Source organism: Accipiter gentilis, chromosome Z (assembly GCF_929443795.1).
Source record: "Accipiter gentilis chromosome Z, bAccGen1.1, whole genome shotgun sequence".
Classification (NCBI taxonomy): domain Eukaryota; kingdom Metazoa; phylum Chordata; class Aves; order Accipitriformes; family Accipitridae; genus Astur; species Astur gentilis.
In genome coordinates this window covers 31917707-31932329 of record NC_064919.1, presented here as the reverse complement: position 1 = coordinate 31932329, position 14623 = coordinate 31917707, and the positions used below count along the sequence as shown (strand labels likewise).

Here is a 14623-nt window from a genome sequence, read left to right as displayed (position 1 = left end):
TTTACCTGCGTGACCATGGAGAGGACATGAGGAAGTGGGATGGAAAACCCACTTCAGTCTTGGATGCACGGGTACAGGAGTTGCGAGAAAAAGCAACCAGAAAAGAGAATTCTTGGAAAACTGCTGCTCCAGTTTCCCGTGAGCAGTCCCCCAGACGCAGTAGATGGGCTGATCTCATTTCCGATCCCCTTGAAGGGACTTCCGATTTACGTGTGCAGAAAGTGAGTAACGGATGTTCTAACCAGGATTAGAGGGGCCCTGCCTCCAGCCAGGTGGAGGAGAGGGACAACCGAGTCTACTGGACAGTGTGGATTCGATGGCCTGGCACATCAGACCCACAGGAATATAAGGCTCTAGTGGACACTGGTGCACAATGTACCCTAATGCCATCTAGTTATAAAGGGGCAGAACCCATCTGTATCTCTGGTGTGACAGGGGGATCCCAAGAGCTAACCGTATTGGAAGCTGAAATGAGTCTAACCGGGAATGAGTGGCATAAACACCCCATTGCGACTGGCCCAGAGGCCCCGTGCATCCTTGGTATAGATTATCTCAGGAGGGGGTATTTCAAGGACCCAAAAGGGTACCGTTGGGCCTTTGGTATAGCTGCATTGGAGACGGAGGAGATTGAACAGCTGTCTACCCTGCCGGGTCTCTCCCAAGACCCTTCGGTTGTGGGGTTGCTGAAGGTTGAAGAACAACAGGTGCCAATTGCTACCACGACGGTGCACCGGCGACAATATCGCACCAACCGAGACTCCCTGATCCCAATCCATAAGCTGATTTGCCAACTGGAGAGCCAAGGAGTGATCAGCAAGACTCACTCACCCTTTAATAGTCCCATATGGCCCGTGCAGAAATCCAATGGGGAATGGCGACTAACAGTAGATTATCGTGGGCTGAATGAAGTCACGCCACCGCTAAGCGCTGCTGTGCCAGATATGTTAGAGCTTCAATATGAACTGGAATCAAAGGCAGCTAAGTGGTATGCCACAATTGACATTGCTAATGCATTTTTCTCCATTCCCTTGGCAGCGGAGTGCAGGCCTCAGTTTGCTTTCACTTGGAGGGGCGTCCAGTACACCTGGAATCGACTGCCCCAGGGGTGGAAACACAGCCCCACCATTTGTCATGGACTGATCCAGGCTGCACTAGAAAAAGGTGAAGCTCCAGAGCACCTGCAATATATTGATGACATCATCGTATGGGGCAACACGGCAGAAGAAGTTTTTGAGAAAGGGAAGAAAATAATCCAAATCCTTTTGAAGGCTGGTTTTGCCATAAAAGAAAGTAAGGTCAAGGGACCTGCGCAGGAGATCCAGTTCTTAGGAGTAAAATGGCAAGATGGGCGTCGTCAGATCCCTGTGGACGTCATCAACAAAATAGCAGCTATGTCCTCACCGACTAATAAAAAGGAAACACAGGCTTTCTTAGGTGTTGTGGGTTTTTGGAGAATGCATATTCCAAATTACAGTCAAATTGTAAGCCCTCTCTACCAAGTTACTCGGAAGAAGAACGATTTTAAATGGGGGCCTGAGCAACGACAAGCCTTTGAACAGATTAAGCAGGAGATTGTTCACGCAGTAGCTCTTGGGCCAGTCCGGACAGGACAAGATATTAAAAATATGCTCTACACTGCAGCTGGGGAGAATGGCCCTACCTGGAGCCTTTGGCAGAAAGCACCTGGGGAGACCCGTGGCCGACCTCTGGGGTTTTGGAGTCGGGGATATCGAGGATCCGAGGCTCGCTATACTCCAACTGAAAAAGAGATCTTGGCAGCATATGAAGGAGTTCGAGCCGCCTCAGAAGTGGTTGGTACTGAAACACAGCTCTTCTTAGCACCTCGACTGCCAGTGCTGGGCTGGATGTTCAAAGGGAAAGTTTCCTCTACGCATCACGCGACTGACGCCACGTGGAGTAAGTGGATCGCACTGATCACACAGCGAGCTCGCATAGGAAACCCCGGTCGCCCAGGAATGTTAGAAGTGATCACGGACTGGCCAGAAGGCAAAGATTTTGGAATGTCGCCAGAGAAAGAGGTGACACGGGCCGAAGAAGCCCCGCTGTATAATAAACTGCCAGAAAATGAGAGGCAATATGCCCTGTTCACTGATGGGTCCTGTCGCATTGTGGGAAAACATCGAAGGTGGAAGGCTGCTGTATGGAGTCCTACACGACTAGTCGCAGAAACTGCTGAAGGAGAAGGTGAATCGAGTCAGTTTGCAGAGGTGAAAGCCATCCAGCTAGCGTTAGACATTGCTGAAAGAGAAAAGTGGCCAGTGCTCTATCTCTATACTGACTCGTGGATGGTGGCAAATGCCCTATGGGGGTGGCTACAGCAATGGAAGAAGGGCAACTGGCAGCGCAGAGGTAAACCCATCTGGGCTGCCGCACTGTGGCAAGATATCGCTGTTCGGATAGAGAAGCTAGTGGTAAAAGTACGTCACGTAGATGCTCATGTACCCAAGAGTCGAGCCACTGAAGAACATCAAAACAACCACCAGGCAGATCAGGCCGCCAAGATTGAAGTGTCTCAGGTGGACCTGGACTGGCAACGTAGAGGTGAGCTATTTATGGCTCAGTGGGCCCACGATACCTCAGGCCATCAGGGAAGAGATGCAACATATAGATGGGCTCGAGATCGAGGGGTGGACTTGACCATGGACACTATCTCACAGGTCATCCATGAATGTGAAACATGTGCTGCAATTAAGCAAGCCAAGCGGCAAAAACCCCTGTCACATGGAGGACGATGGCTGAAATATAAACAGTGGGAGGCCTGGCAGATTGACTATATCACACTCCCACGAACACGCCAAGGCAAGTGCCATGTGCTTACAATGGTGGAAGCAACCACTGGGTGGCTGGAAACATACCCTGTGTCCCATGCCACTGCCCAGAACACTATCCTGGGCCTTGAAGAGAAAATTTTATGGCAACACGGCACCCCAGAAAGAATCGAGTCGGACAACGGGACTCACTTCCGAAACAACCTCGTAGACACCTGGGCCAAAGAACATGGCATTGAGTGGGTGTATCACATCCCTTATCACGCACCAGCCTCCGGAAAAATTGAACGGTACAATGGACTGCTGAAAACTACATTGAGAGCGATGGGGGGTGGAACTTTCAAGCATTGGGATACACATTTAACAAAAGCCACCTGGTTAGTTAATACTAGAGGATCCGCCAATCGGGCTGGCCCCGCCCAACCAAGAGATCCACATACTGTAGAAGGGGATAAAGTCCCTGTAGTGCGCATGAGGAGTATGTTAGGAAAGACAGTCTGGGTTAGTCCTCCCTCAAGCAGAAGCAAACCCATTCAAGGGGTTGTTTTTGCTCAAGGACCTGGGTACACCTGGTGGGTGATGCAGAAGGATGGGGAGGTTCGATGTGTACCTCAGGGAGATTTGATTTTGGGAGAGAATAGCCAGTGAATTGGGCTGTATGATATTTAACTGCTAAATAACCTGCCAATGCATGTCATTGTATCTATAGTGTCTATATGCCATATCAAGGGTATTATTGTGAGAATTATCCAAATGACTACAGGATGGACTTTTGAAACTGAGCCAAGTACAACAGCGATAGAACTTGAACTGGCACCCACCAATTTCCTCAAGATCAACATCTTCGACCTGCAGACCAGGGGCATGAGTTGCACCAAATGTACTAGCCACAAGTTCCAGAGGCAGCGTACAACAACCCAACATCTCACACCATCTCTCTCTTATCCTGAAGAACTGTTACAACAGATAGAGCCCCAAAATTGATGGACACATTAGAGGGATAGCCCATAGGCTAAAGGAACACCGTGTGTGTGTGTGCGAGGTCAGGGGGTGGAGTCCATATACTTATATATAAGACAAGGAAAGTTGTAGTGGTTGATTGGAAAAAAAATAAAAAAAAGTAAGATCTGGGCATGATGTAGATGGTATAGAATAAGGGGTGGATAATGTCCTGGGTTCAGCTGGGATAGAGTTAATTTTTACAGGAACCTGGGAGGTGGGGGCATAGCCGGGGCAGCTGACCTGAACTAGCCAAGGAGCTATTCCATACCATGTGACATCCTGCCCAGTATATAAATGGGGAGCGGGCCGGGGGGTGGGCTCTGTTTTTTTTCGGTGGGGGAAGTGGCGGAGCGTCGGGTCCCGGGTGGTGAGCAGTTGCACTGTGCATCACTCTTTTTTTGTATACCTTTTTTCATTAGTGCCGTTGTTGTTGTTGTAATCTCTTTTGTGTTTGTCCCAGTAAACTGCCTTTATCTCAACCCTCGAGGTTCCAGTTTCTTTTCCTTTTCTCTCCTCCGTCTCCTCCCCATCCCACCGGAGGGGGGCGGAGGAGTGAGCGAGCGGCTGCGTGGTCCTTTGTTACCGGCCGGGCTGAAACCACGACACCATGGAGGAAAATCAGACAAGCATCCACTGAGTTCCTTTTCATAGCATCTCAGAAACAACCTGAATCCAAGACTGTGGGGAACCTGGCACACATAATTATTTCTCTTGGAGCGCATAAGCTCATGCTTGTGAGGAACATAGATCTTACCTACTCTAGCAATGGGCAACATCCAAGGCCTTCTAGGAATAACATAGTGCTTCTGTCAAGGAATAACATTGGTCATCTTTGATGTTGCATATCAGCAGCTGAAGGGGAAATAACAAAGCTGGAAGCTGACAGGAGCTAGGACTGACTGATATTGCTGTGAACAGGCTTTGTGGAGGCAGGATTTCCAAGCTCCAAGTGCTCTGATGTTTCCTCTGAATAATACCAGCAATCATAATACCAGAAACCCCCTTCTATAGCTGGCAACTGAGTGCCAAGGGGACAATTTTGCCTCAAGGGTGCCTGGAGGGAATGCAGATGCAACCTCACGTAGTAAGGAGACGTGGTGGAATCAACTTAAAAGAGAGACAGACAACAGTAACTGCCCAGCTGAAGTGGCCTTAGTCACCTTTATCCCAGTGTGATGCTCTTTGCCATATGCACCACATCTTGTCAGGCTGATACATTGTGGTCAAGCGCATATAAACTTGCCAGTGCCACCAGGAATTATGAACTTCACCTATACCCTGGCAACAGAACCCTAAGTGATTCTTTCATTTAATAAATGACATGTTATTTACCATTGTTTCTGAGGTTTCTTTACCTTATATAAAACATTCAATGAGTTCATTAAAATGACATTATAAAATATATTTCACAATCTGTGGGGTTTTACAACAGCCATATTATACTCCTTGGATTTCCAAGAGACTATATTAAGTTAGCTTTCACTCTGTCTGACATAACATATAGTTTCTCTTTAAAAAAAAAAGAAAAAATATATAGAATAGACAAAGATTGTAACTTAAGCCATTCCCACATTTCTCATTTTTCCATGATTTAATGCTTTTCCCTTAAATCAATTTGAAGAGAAGATTCTTCATGCAGATATACATGAATCTTCCAGTTTGACAAATATGACTGCAATCACTCCACAGCAATTTTCCTTCTCTTGCTTTCTTTTTTCCTTCTTTGTCTCTCTATAAAAGCTAAAAGTACAACATATCAAAACAAATGAGCCAGTTTTATTCAAGCCTTTCCTGGATAAGGACAATACACAGCATACAAATCACTTCTCATTTCAGATTTCCTATTTAGAATGGAAAAATTCTATTAAAAAATTCTATTCATGCTCCATCTGACATCACACAGAAACCTTTGAGAATATATAAGCACTGGACAGGAGTAAGATTTTGGCAGAGTATTGCAATTCTGCCTGGGGAAGGGCCCTAAGTGAATGCCTGGTACACCCCAAAATGGTTCTTACAGGCCACCGCTTTGCCATTGCATTTGGGAATGACTTCATTCCTGTATAAAGCATTACTTTACTCCCAGGTCTGCTGATGAATTTACCTCCAAATTTGAACACCTAAATAGACAAATAACTAGATGCAATCACCTAGTGATTTTCACACTTGAGACCCCAGCTCTATGCAAAGGACACATTAGTGTTTCTAAAGATATTAAGTCTTCCAGGGACTAGCTCATTCCTTTCAGGTTGTGTGCAAACATTTGATTTGTATTATCTTATGTAATACATCACCTCAGGTACACTACTCTGACATACTCTGTTTCTCAAACAGGAGTACACAAGGTGGGAAAAGAGACTACAGAAAGAGGATATGCTGCAGAACTGATGTCAAGGTCAGCCGAGGTGAACAGGCCAACATAAATTCCTCCTGAGGAAACACTGTTATTTCCCACCCTCTCTAGCACTTCAGAGTACGTTTGCATACCTAGGCATCACAGAATAAAAGATTTGCCCTTAAGGACATGCAGGGAACTGCCATTCATACCTTTCACTGTCCTCATCATTGAGGTGATGCATTTTCCACAACAGCATTTTTAAGTTAGCAAGAAATGAAGTGCTACTGCAGATTTAGAGGTCACTCATGGGGTTACAAACCCCCACCCTGCCTTATTAGCTGGATGTCCTTGCAATTCTCTGGCATGGACCTGTTCCTGCACTGTAAGCCTCAGTAAAATCACATATCTGAATAACAATTCTGCTTCACAGCAGTGTTGATGACTCTAGGCTCCCTTACTGAAGTCAGAGAGCACACAGTACAGCTGGGCAACATTTTGTAAAGAGAGAATTCACTGCAAAGTACGCTCTTAGGGCTACATAACTTTTTGGAGAATTTTTGTGAAGTGCAGTTTGAAATTACTTTATGATTTTGGCTGAAATTATCATTGTACTATTTTGCTCATTTTGTAAAGAACACATTCTAGATGTTGAGTTTGATATAAAAATTTTGCTTTTAAAATAACTCTGAATGGAGGAAGAGGTATCAGGAAAATAGTGTCAGAAAAATGAAATAGTACAGTTTATGATGACAAAAATGCATGTCACCCAGAAAAAAAATATTTTTTCAATATTTCTGGTTTTCCCACCAGAACAAAATAATCCATTACTCTCAGAGGTGTTAAACTCAGCAATTAAAAGAAGCTAAATATCTGAGTATCACAATAAAAGTTTGGATTCTCAATTGCAAAAAAGAAATCTAATTAATTTTAACAACAGTGTGCATGTCTTTAGTGAAAATATTGCACTAAGAACTTCGACCTAGGCAATGAGATTTATCTGTATACCAGTAAGCTGAACAATATCCCTATGTTTTGGGGGAGCTGTAGATGGGTTTTTAATTTCTCACCGCTTTATTATGGGTCTCATATTTTTTGTTGATTTTCTTTAAAGTCCCAGCTCCTAGATTTGTAGGGTTAACTAAGAATCTAATTTCGCCATGTTTAAATGTAAATTTTTCTTTTTGCACTGTTGGAGGAACTTGGAAATATGGCCCAAGAAAATCAAGGAAATAATGTAAGGATATATGCATATCAGAATTTGGAAGTTTCACCTGTGATTTCAAAAATACAGCCGGGTGATCATTTTGGATCCAGTTATGAGTAGAAGTTTTCATAGAAGAAGCTGCTTCTGGAGGCCAATGCCCAGCATCTACGTTAGAAAGCAACACCCAGTGAAAACAAGAGCTTCTAGTGGGTAACATGCACACACAGACCTTCAGCACCATACAAACGGCTGTTGCCCTGGTGCTGTCACTGTGTGTAGCAGCTGAGCTGCTGACCAGTGTCCAAGCATGGCAGAGGGTCATCACAACTGACAATTTCCCCTGGGTCTGTGGTGTCAGTGTAGACAGTTGTATGTGTGTCTATGACAGAATAGCAAGCTTGGAAGAGAAATTGCTAACAAACTGTTTTATGCATGCCACTTAATAAAAAGCTAAAGTTTGTGTCACAGAAGTTGTGGTTTTGTTCTTGGGGTTACCTCACACCTAAATGTCCAGAAACAAAAAATTCATTGCCTTCTAGACAGAGGGATGGAGATGGGACAGGCCCATGGTACTGTAATTCACTGTCCTGTCTCTGGTGGAAGGCAGAGACATTGAAAAGAAACAAAATTGTTCCCTCATGAGGCCTGTACATAAGGACAATTTACGTTTCCTTCAGGAAAAAAACTCATTCTGCTGTCCTCATTTAGCAAGTAGCTTTTTTGTTGGTGAAAGGTAATTAAGGAATACTCTTACTGAAAAGGCTTTGCAACCTAAACCTTTCTTCCCTTAGGTTACAGACCTTATGTATCTTGTCAATGACATGATAGTTAATTAACCATTTTAATTATCCAATAACAATTTATAGATCGTAGTGCTAATTAAGTGACAAACCAAAAGTAAGCCATTCGATGCTAGAGCAAAGGGTCTTAATAAGACATATTCCTAGGAAAGAGTTACTCAACAATTCACTAACATCTGCTGAATTCCTCAGTGAATAGCTCATCACTTGTTGTCTTTTGTCCATTGTCCAGCTTTCTTTGTTCACATTTTCAGCAAAGACTCAGAAAGCAAAGGCAAGCTTTTAATGTGACTATAAGAGCAGAAATATATGATGCAGAAACATGGGCTGGGGGTGGGGGGGGTGGGGGGGAATGCACTAAGACCTCCCTCATTAAATAAAACTAAAAGAAAAAAAAATCCCTTTTTTTTTATGGGGCACTGAAGAACAACTATTGCCTTTTGGAAATTTAAAAATAAAACTTAAAATAGATTGAATCAAACATATATCTTCTTGAAATGAAATAGAGTTAAAATACTCTTTTAGTGCTTAGAAAAACTTGAAACTCTCTTTCTTAGAAACCTCATTTAATTATTGCTAAACTGTTGCTCTAAACTACAGAAGATAGGGGCTGAAAAAATGATGAAGATCCTTTGAGGAAATATGGTGGTGTTATTCATGTAAAGGCCATATAGGAAGTGTATAGGGGGTATTAGAATTTTGATTTTTCAAAAAATATTTTTTCTGGAAAAAGCGTCTTTCAAAGGAAAGAAAATAATTTATGGATATGAAAAGTATTCTTTACAAAGAGAGTATGACAACTCTTGTTCATTTTCTATACAAAACAGTAATGATATAAAAAGTTTTTCTGGTTGTTGAATTTTGCAGAAGCACAGTAACACAGTTGAATGCCAGTAAAATACATCTCACTGCTTTATAAAATTATGCATCCTAAAAGCATGTCCAGCTATAACTATTTCAGGCAAACATCCATAGTAGCAAAGGAAGCAAAGCAATCAATCTCCATTTATTACTTTGTTTTCAGTCCTTTTTTCTTTGCTTGCCTCAGGGCATTTGTATGCGGGAGTGGTGTGTGTCCATGAGCTCCTTAGACCCAACAAGTCTTGCAGTTATTTGTATACCACCTTCTGTTGACCTACGCTCCATAGGTCCCAGACATTCTGTTCCTGATTATTAGAAGCTGTGACGGTCTGACAAATTCAATGTCTCAAACATTCATTGAAGAACTTTGGTGAAGAAAACAGCCTCTGTGAAAACGCTGGAGTTTTGTGAACAGGACAATGTGGCAGAAGGAGAGGCCCCCCCCAGAGGGTGGGACCATGCTTCTCCAAAGCTGCAATTCCCTATCTTAAGTGACCAGGAGAAGGAGCACAGCATATGCACCTGGAGGAAGAAGGCCCCATGGAAGTTGGGACTGTGCTTCTATCTTAAGCGGTCATGCCAGCAGAAAAAGAGCGGTAACTCTGTAATGAAACCACCCCCACCCCCCCGCAAAGCTCTCCAACTGATTCCAGAGAACCCCAGGAATGGGATTGCGCATGTCGAGGCCATCGACTAACACACTATAAAAGAAGGGAGAACGAGTCCTCGGCACGTGCCCTCCAGAACAGGATCTCTACGCTGGCTGGACCAACGCTGGACCCAGGACTGGTGAAACCCTTCTCTTCTCTCTCTCTCTTTTTCTTTCTCTCATTCTCTCTCTCCCTCTTTTCCTTCTCTCTTTTCCACAGTCCCTACACCTCATCCTTTGAAACATAAACCGTTGACCAAGTCTGAGACTAGGAGTGGATCTAGTCACCCCTGACCTCCTCTCTGAGAAGGAGTCCAGAAAGCAAGGGGGTCTGCTCTGAACCTTGTGACTCAATGGGAGGGCTCTCCTTCTGATACATTTCATGTTCCTTTTCCCATTTCATTTTTCCATACTTCCCTCCTCTTCTCAAACAGCGGCTTAATGACATGTTGCAAGGTTCATGTTAACAAGTTCATTTGTACTTGGACAAAGTTAGCTAGGTTGAATAAATGTTGATTGTTGTTTGAACTCCCCTAGTGTCGTTTCACCTTAATTCTGACAAAGGAATTCCACGAACCTGGGTCGCTCCAACTTTGGGACACGACAGAAGCACAGGCACATTTGCAAGCAGCAAGTTGCTTACCTGACAAAGCTGAAACACCTAACAGGCTGTTGCATCTTCCTACTCCAAGACTTAACAGAAGGCACCTGAGTTCAACTTGGAATAAATGCCTTGCCAAAGGCAAAGCAGAAAGCTCAGGAATGGGGATAAAATCATATCTTGTTGTTCAGTCAGAGCTTGCAGAGTGGCCATTTTGATTCTTCCTGATTTCTTTTTATTAGTTACTTTTGATATAGCATAAAGTTTAAGGAAATTATGATTCACAGGATGCTGCCAGGTCCTGCCAATATCTGAAGAGAGATTACTGCGGTGAGATTGCACTTACTTCAGCAGAGCTGGGATTCATCTCTTCCCTGCCCCCCTGCCCCGCAATGGGTCTCTTACAGTGAGCATTCAGTGATCCTGATTCACCCACTCCAGAAGCCCTGGGTGGCTCTTAGGAGGCTGTCACATTTCAAAGACAAGCTGCTGCTTGCTGTTAAATGGCAGTATAGTACAGGAAACAGGAGACATGCTCATAGCAACAAGCTCCTCTTTACCTTCATTGCCAGTGTGCTGTGTGCTAGGACATGAGGCAAAGAAGCTGTGGAATTGACTTACTACAGACCTGCTTATTATATTGCCTTCAGTCCCTATGACAATCATGTTTGTAATACATTGGCGGGATATGCACTAGGAGAAGACCCCACTGTCTCTCTCCTATCACTGCCAGCCCACAGCCACTACCTTCAATTAACTCTAAAGGTGCTGGTTTACTTTCTGTCTGAATTTAGTTCTGCAGAAATGGCTTTCAGATATCCTTGACTTGTCAGACATCAGTCTGTTCCAACTCACTACTGCATTATATCTTTTTCCAAACCTCTTCTTAACTCCTTTCTTTCTGTGCACCCAACAGTAGTACTGAGAATAGAACAGACTTCCACACAGAGACCTTAACTTTATCTCAAAATGTTGTCAACCAGACTGCTTGCTAAAATCTAGCCATTGCTCCAAACTTAGCTGACTTTAAGCACTTTTTCCAAAGAGAGTATAGAAATCCTGGCCTTCCCTTGTTTAAGAGCCCTGCCTGACAGGCCCTGAATTCCAAAGTTGAACTTTCAATAAAATCAAAAGGACATTTTCAGGAAAGTGAACAACCAAAACCTCTGACAATTTGTCCAGACTGGGGTTTCAGCAGAGAACTCTTTCTCTGCTTCAAGGGATGTTTCTAATTATCTTCTGTCTCCCTCTTTCATCTCAGACTGACGTGAGAATCAGTAGTGGGCAAATCCCTTCCCCACTCAGAAATTATGAGTAAGACCAGCCACAGCTGCTGGATGCTCTCAAAGAAGGGACAGTGTTTGACCTGCCTTGCACAAGGCAGCTGCTTCTACCAAGCAGGAGACTCAAAAGGAAGTTGCCTGTGGATGAAAGTGATCTCCCCATAGCATATCTCTCCCTTTGAGATGGGCAACAAGCTCCTCACATCTTTTTGAATTTCAACAGGTGGTGTTCTGTCAACTGAGACAAACAGCTACTCTTTCAGGTCCTCCACATCTGGTCTATTCTCTCTCATGGGACCCAAATACCTGCTGGGCTCCACCATGCCATGGCGGGTGAGAGGCATTATCCTACCTACATGTCACTCAGCTGTTACAGGGCACTTTGCTTTCACTTCCTAAGCCAAACATAGCAAAAAAACACACTTAGTATGCCATCTCAGCAAAAAATACTGTTACCCTGGGCCAAAGCTGCTGTGACTTTCTGTTTAGCTATCAGACAGGTTAAGAAGCCCAAGCAAGTACTGGACAGGAAGCCATGAGCAGGGAAGCCTGCAGGAATCATACTAATCAGAAGTACCAATTCCTTACCAGAAAGCTCTCCTCCTGTGGGAAGAGAGTTGCCTCTACCACAGACAAGAGCCAAGCAGAGCCTTGAGATTATGTTCTTCTACCAAAAAATTGATCAAGGATGGGTTTAAGCAGGGCTGGACATGCCTGGATCCATTAGAGGACAACAAGAACACTGTAGTCTGTCGATGTTCCCCTGGCAAACTGAAGGAGAGCCTAACCATGTGTGTAACTAAGCCAGGACAGGGCATGGCTGGAATTGCAGCCTTCACACATAGGGTCAGCTCTCGGTGAAGGCATAGCTGTCAGGAGGTCTGAGATGGGGAAATACCAGCTTCTTGACAGAAAGGGCACAAAAGAAGAGCAAAAACTCCCTACCTGGACAGATGCAGAAGGTTTAGAAAAGGAGTAATGTCTCCAAGATGACTAACGGGCTTCCACTGACTCTGTGGGTCAAGCTTTCATGTGTTGCATCAGCTGAGGCCATTATACAAGCACAGAGCTAAGCACTTCAAGGCTTCCTCTGGAAAAGAAGCATCTCCTCAGAAGATCCTGTGCACCTCCATTTGTGTGCACCAACAGCACTCAGCTAGCAGATTAAGTGTGTGGGCCTAAAGAAGCAGTCCCCATAACTTCTATATCTTCTGCTTACCTGTGAAAGGAGAAGATGGTTGTCTGCAATCTGCACAGAAAAGTCTTGTAAACCTTTGTTTACATAATGTAGAATCAATTCTTAAAGCTGGCAGTACGAATTATATTGGAAACATACATATCTCAGACTGTTTGCCAACTGGGGCTTGTCAGCTACAGTCCCAAAGGCTGAAAATACATATTTAATAAAAAGGAATTGCTATTAAATATTAATTCCTCCTTGTAACATTACCTCTGATCTCTCATATGTTTCATTTCCTAAAGTCAACCTAAGATTATTTCATTCCAGACCCTTGTTTTCTCTGCTGTCACTTCTTTTCCAGAAAATCTTTCCCATTCCCAAAAATCTGGATGCATGTTGCAGGAGTTGCTTCTTCAGGGACTTTCCCACATACGAATCTGCAGTGGGTAGAACTGAGTTTCTTGACGAGGCAGTGATTCCCCTGCCTAATTCCCACACTGGTTCCCCAACTTGTAAAATCGGTGTTATACTATTCCAAGTCTTGCAAGTGCCTTAAGGGCTGCTGTCAAGATGCTTTTCTTGGAAGGCACAAACAACAGTCACTATTGAACTACTGCTATCTCCAGATCACTCCTTCAGCAAGAAGGTAAAGATTGTCTTGTGGAGATGTGCCAGATAGATCCTGAGTTCATGTTCAGCTTTCAAGCACCCTAAACTCACTTTACACCTTACATCATGAACCTATGGAAGACCTTTCCTTGCAACTGCTGATGTCAGCTTGAGACCTGAGTGAGGAGATTCTCTTCTCGAGTGCCTCGCATGGTGAGAAGACAAGAGAAGCATTCTGTCAGCTTTTGGGGAGGAGCTGAATGAAAAGGACTAAAGGACAAGTGTGAGCAGACCTAATCTCCAGTCTTCAGGTGTGACAAAAACCAGGTGTGTCACAGAGTCAGAGGAACTACCTAAGTCATGGTTGCATTGAAAGAAACACGGACACCAGCTCTGTCCAGATGTCCCCAGAGAGAGAAACCACCTTGGTCTTATGTTGTTGACAGCTATTTTGTGGGATATCTAGAAGAAAGGGGGAGAATGGTATTCATTGCAGAAGTCTCTTTTACTGCTAGAAGCACATGTGAGTTCTCTACATCACTGTAGTCTAGCTGAGGAGCTGCATTCTCTGAAGAGGATGTTATTGGGACCTCACAGAGAAAAGCAAGTGCAGGGATCAGCTGGCAGGTGTGGCTACTGGCTACCAGCAACTAGCAAGAATGGTTAACAAGAGCAGTAGTTCTGCTCTTCTGGGTGAACCAAACCTCAGGTGATGTTCTCAGACCAGCAGCCTATCTAGTGAGAGCTGGTAGAGTTCCACCACTTGGCACCTTGCCAGGCCAACAGTTTATGAGTGATGTATTGATGAAGGAGGCTGCATGGGAGTAGTGTCCTTGCCTTGACTTAAGCCAGCAAGCTGCTCAAGAACTTTGCCAGGGGCACTGCAATTCAGTCTGTTGAACTGGCTACAATCCCTGGCTCTAACACAAACTTCTAGGATGACCTTGACAAGTCACTTAATTTCTGCATGCCTCATGGTTCAAATATTGCTTGCTTGAGCTTGGATTGTAAAGTATTTGCTACACTGATTCTAGGTCTAGGACAATCTTTGCTGGGACAGTAATAATACATTTCGTGCCTCAGCCTGGCCAAGACCTCTGAACTTGAATGTTACAACCTGTTAGTTGTAGAATATGTCTAATCTGCATGCACTTTGCAGCATATCTCAGAGCCCTGATTTCCTGGTTGTCCAAAGCATGAGCACTGCTGCCTCCTTCCATGGTGTACAACTGCTTGGCCTTCCAATTTAAACACTACATAAATGAGTTCTGCCATCTTGTCTGGGTGAAACTGGTGAAGTTCCAAAA

General features: G+C 44.1%; 1 protein-coding gene across 2 annotated transcripts in view; it reads right to left on the bottom strand.

Moving 5' to 3' along the window:
• Positions 1 to 3923: 3923 nt before the first annotated feature.
• The window catches only part of LOC126036497 (uncharacterized protein K02A2.6-like), a 97553-nt gene continuing 86853 nt past the window's right edge, over positions 3924 to 14623 (bottom strand). For both annotated transcript variants that reach the window (XM_049796378.1, XM_049796377.1), the window contains exon 2: positions 3924 to 3970. The gene's annotated coding sequence lies outside the window, so the exon portion shown is untranslated. The remainder of the gene's footprint in view (positions 3971 to 14623) is intronic.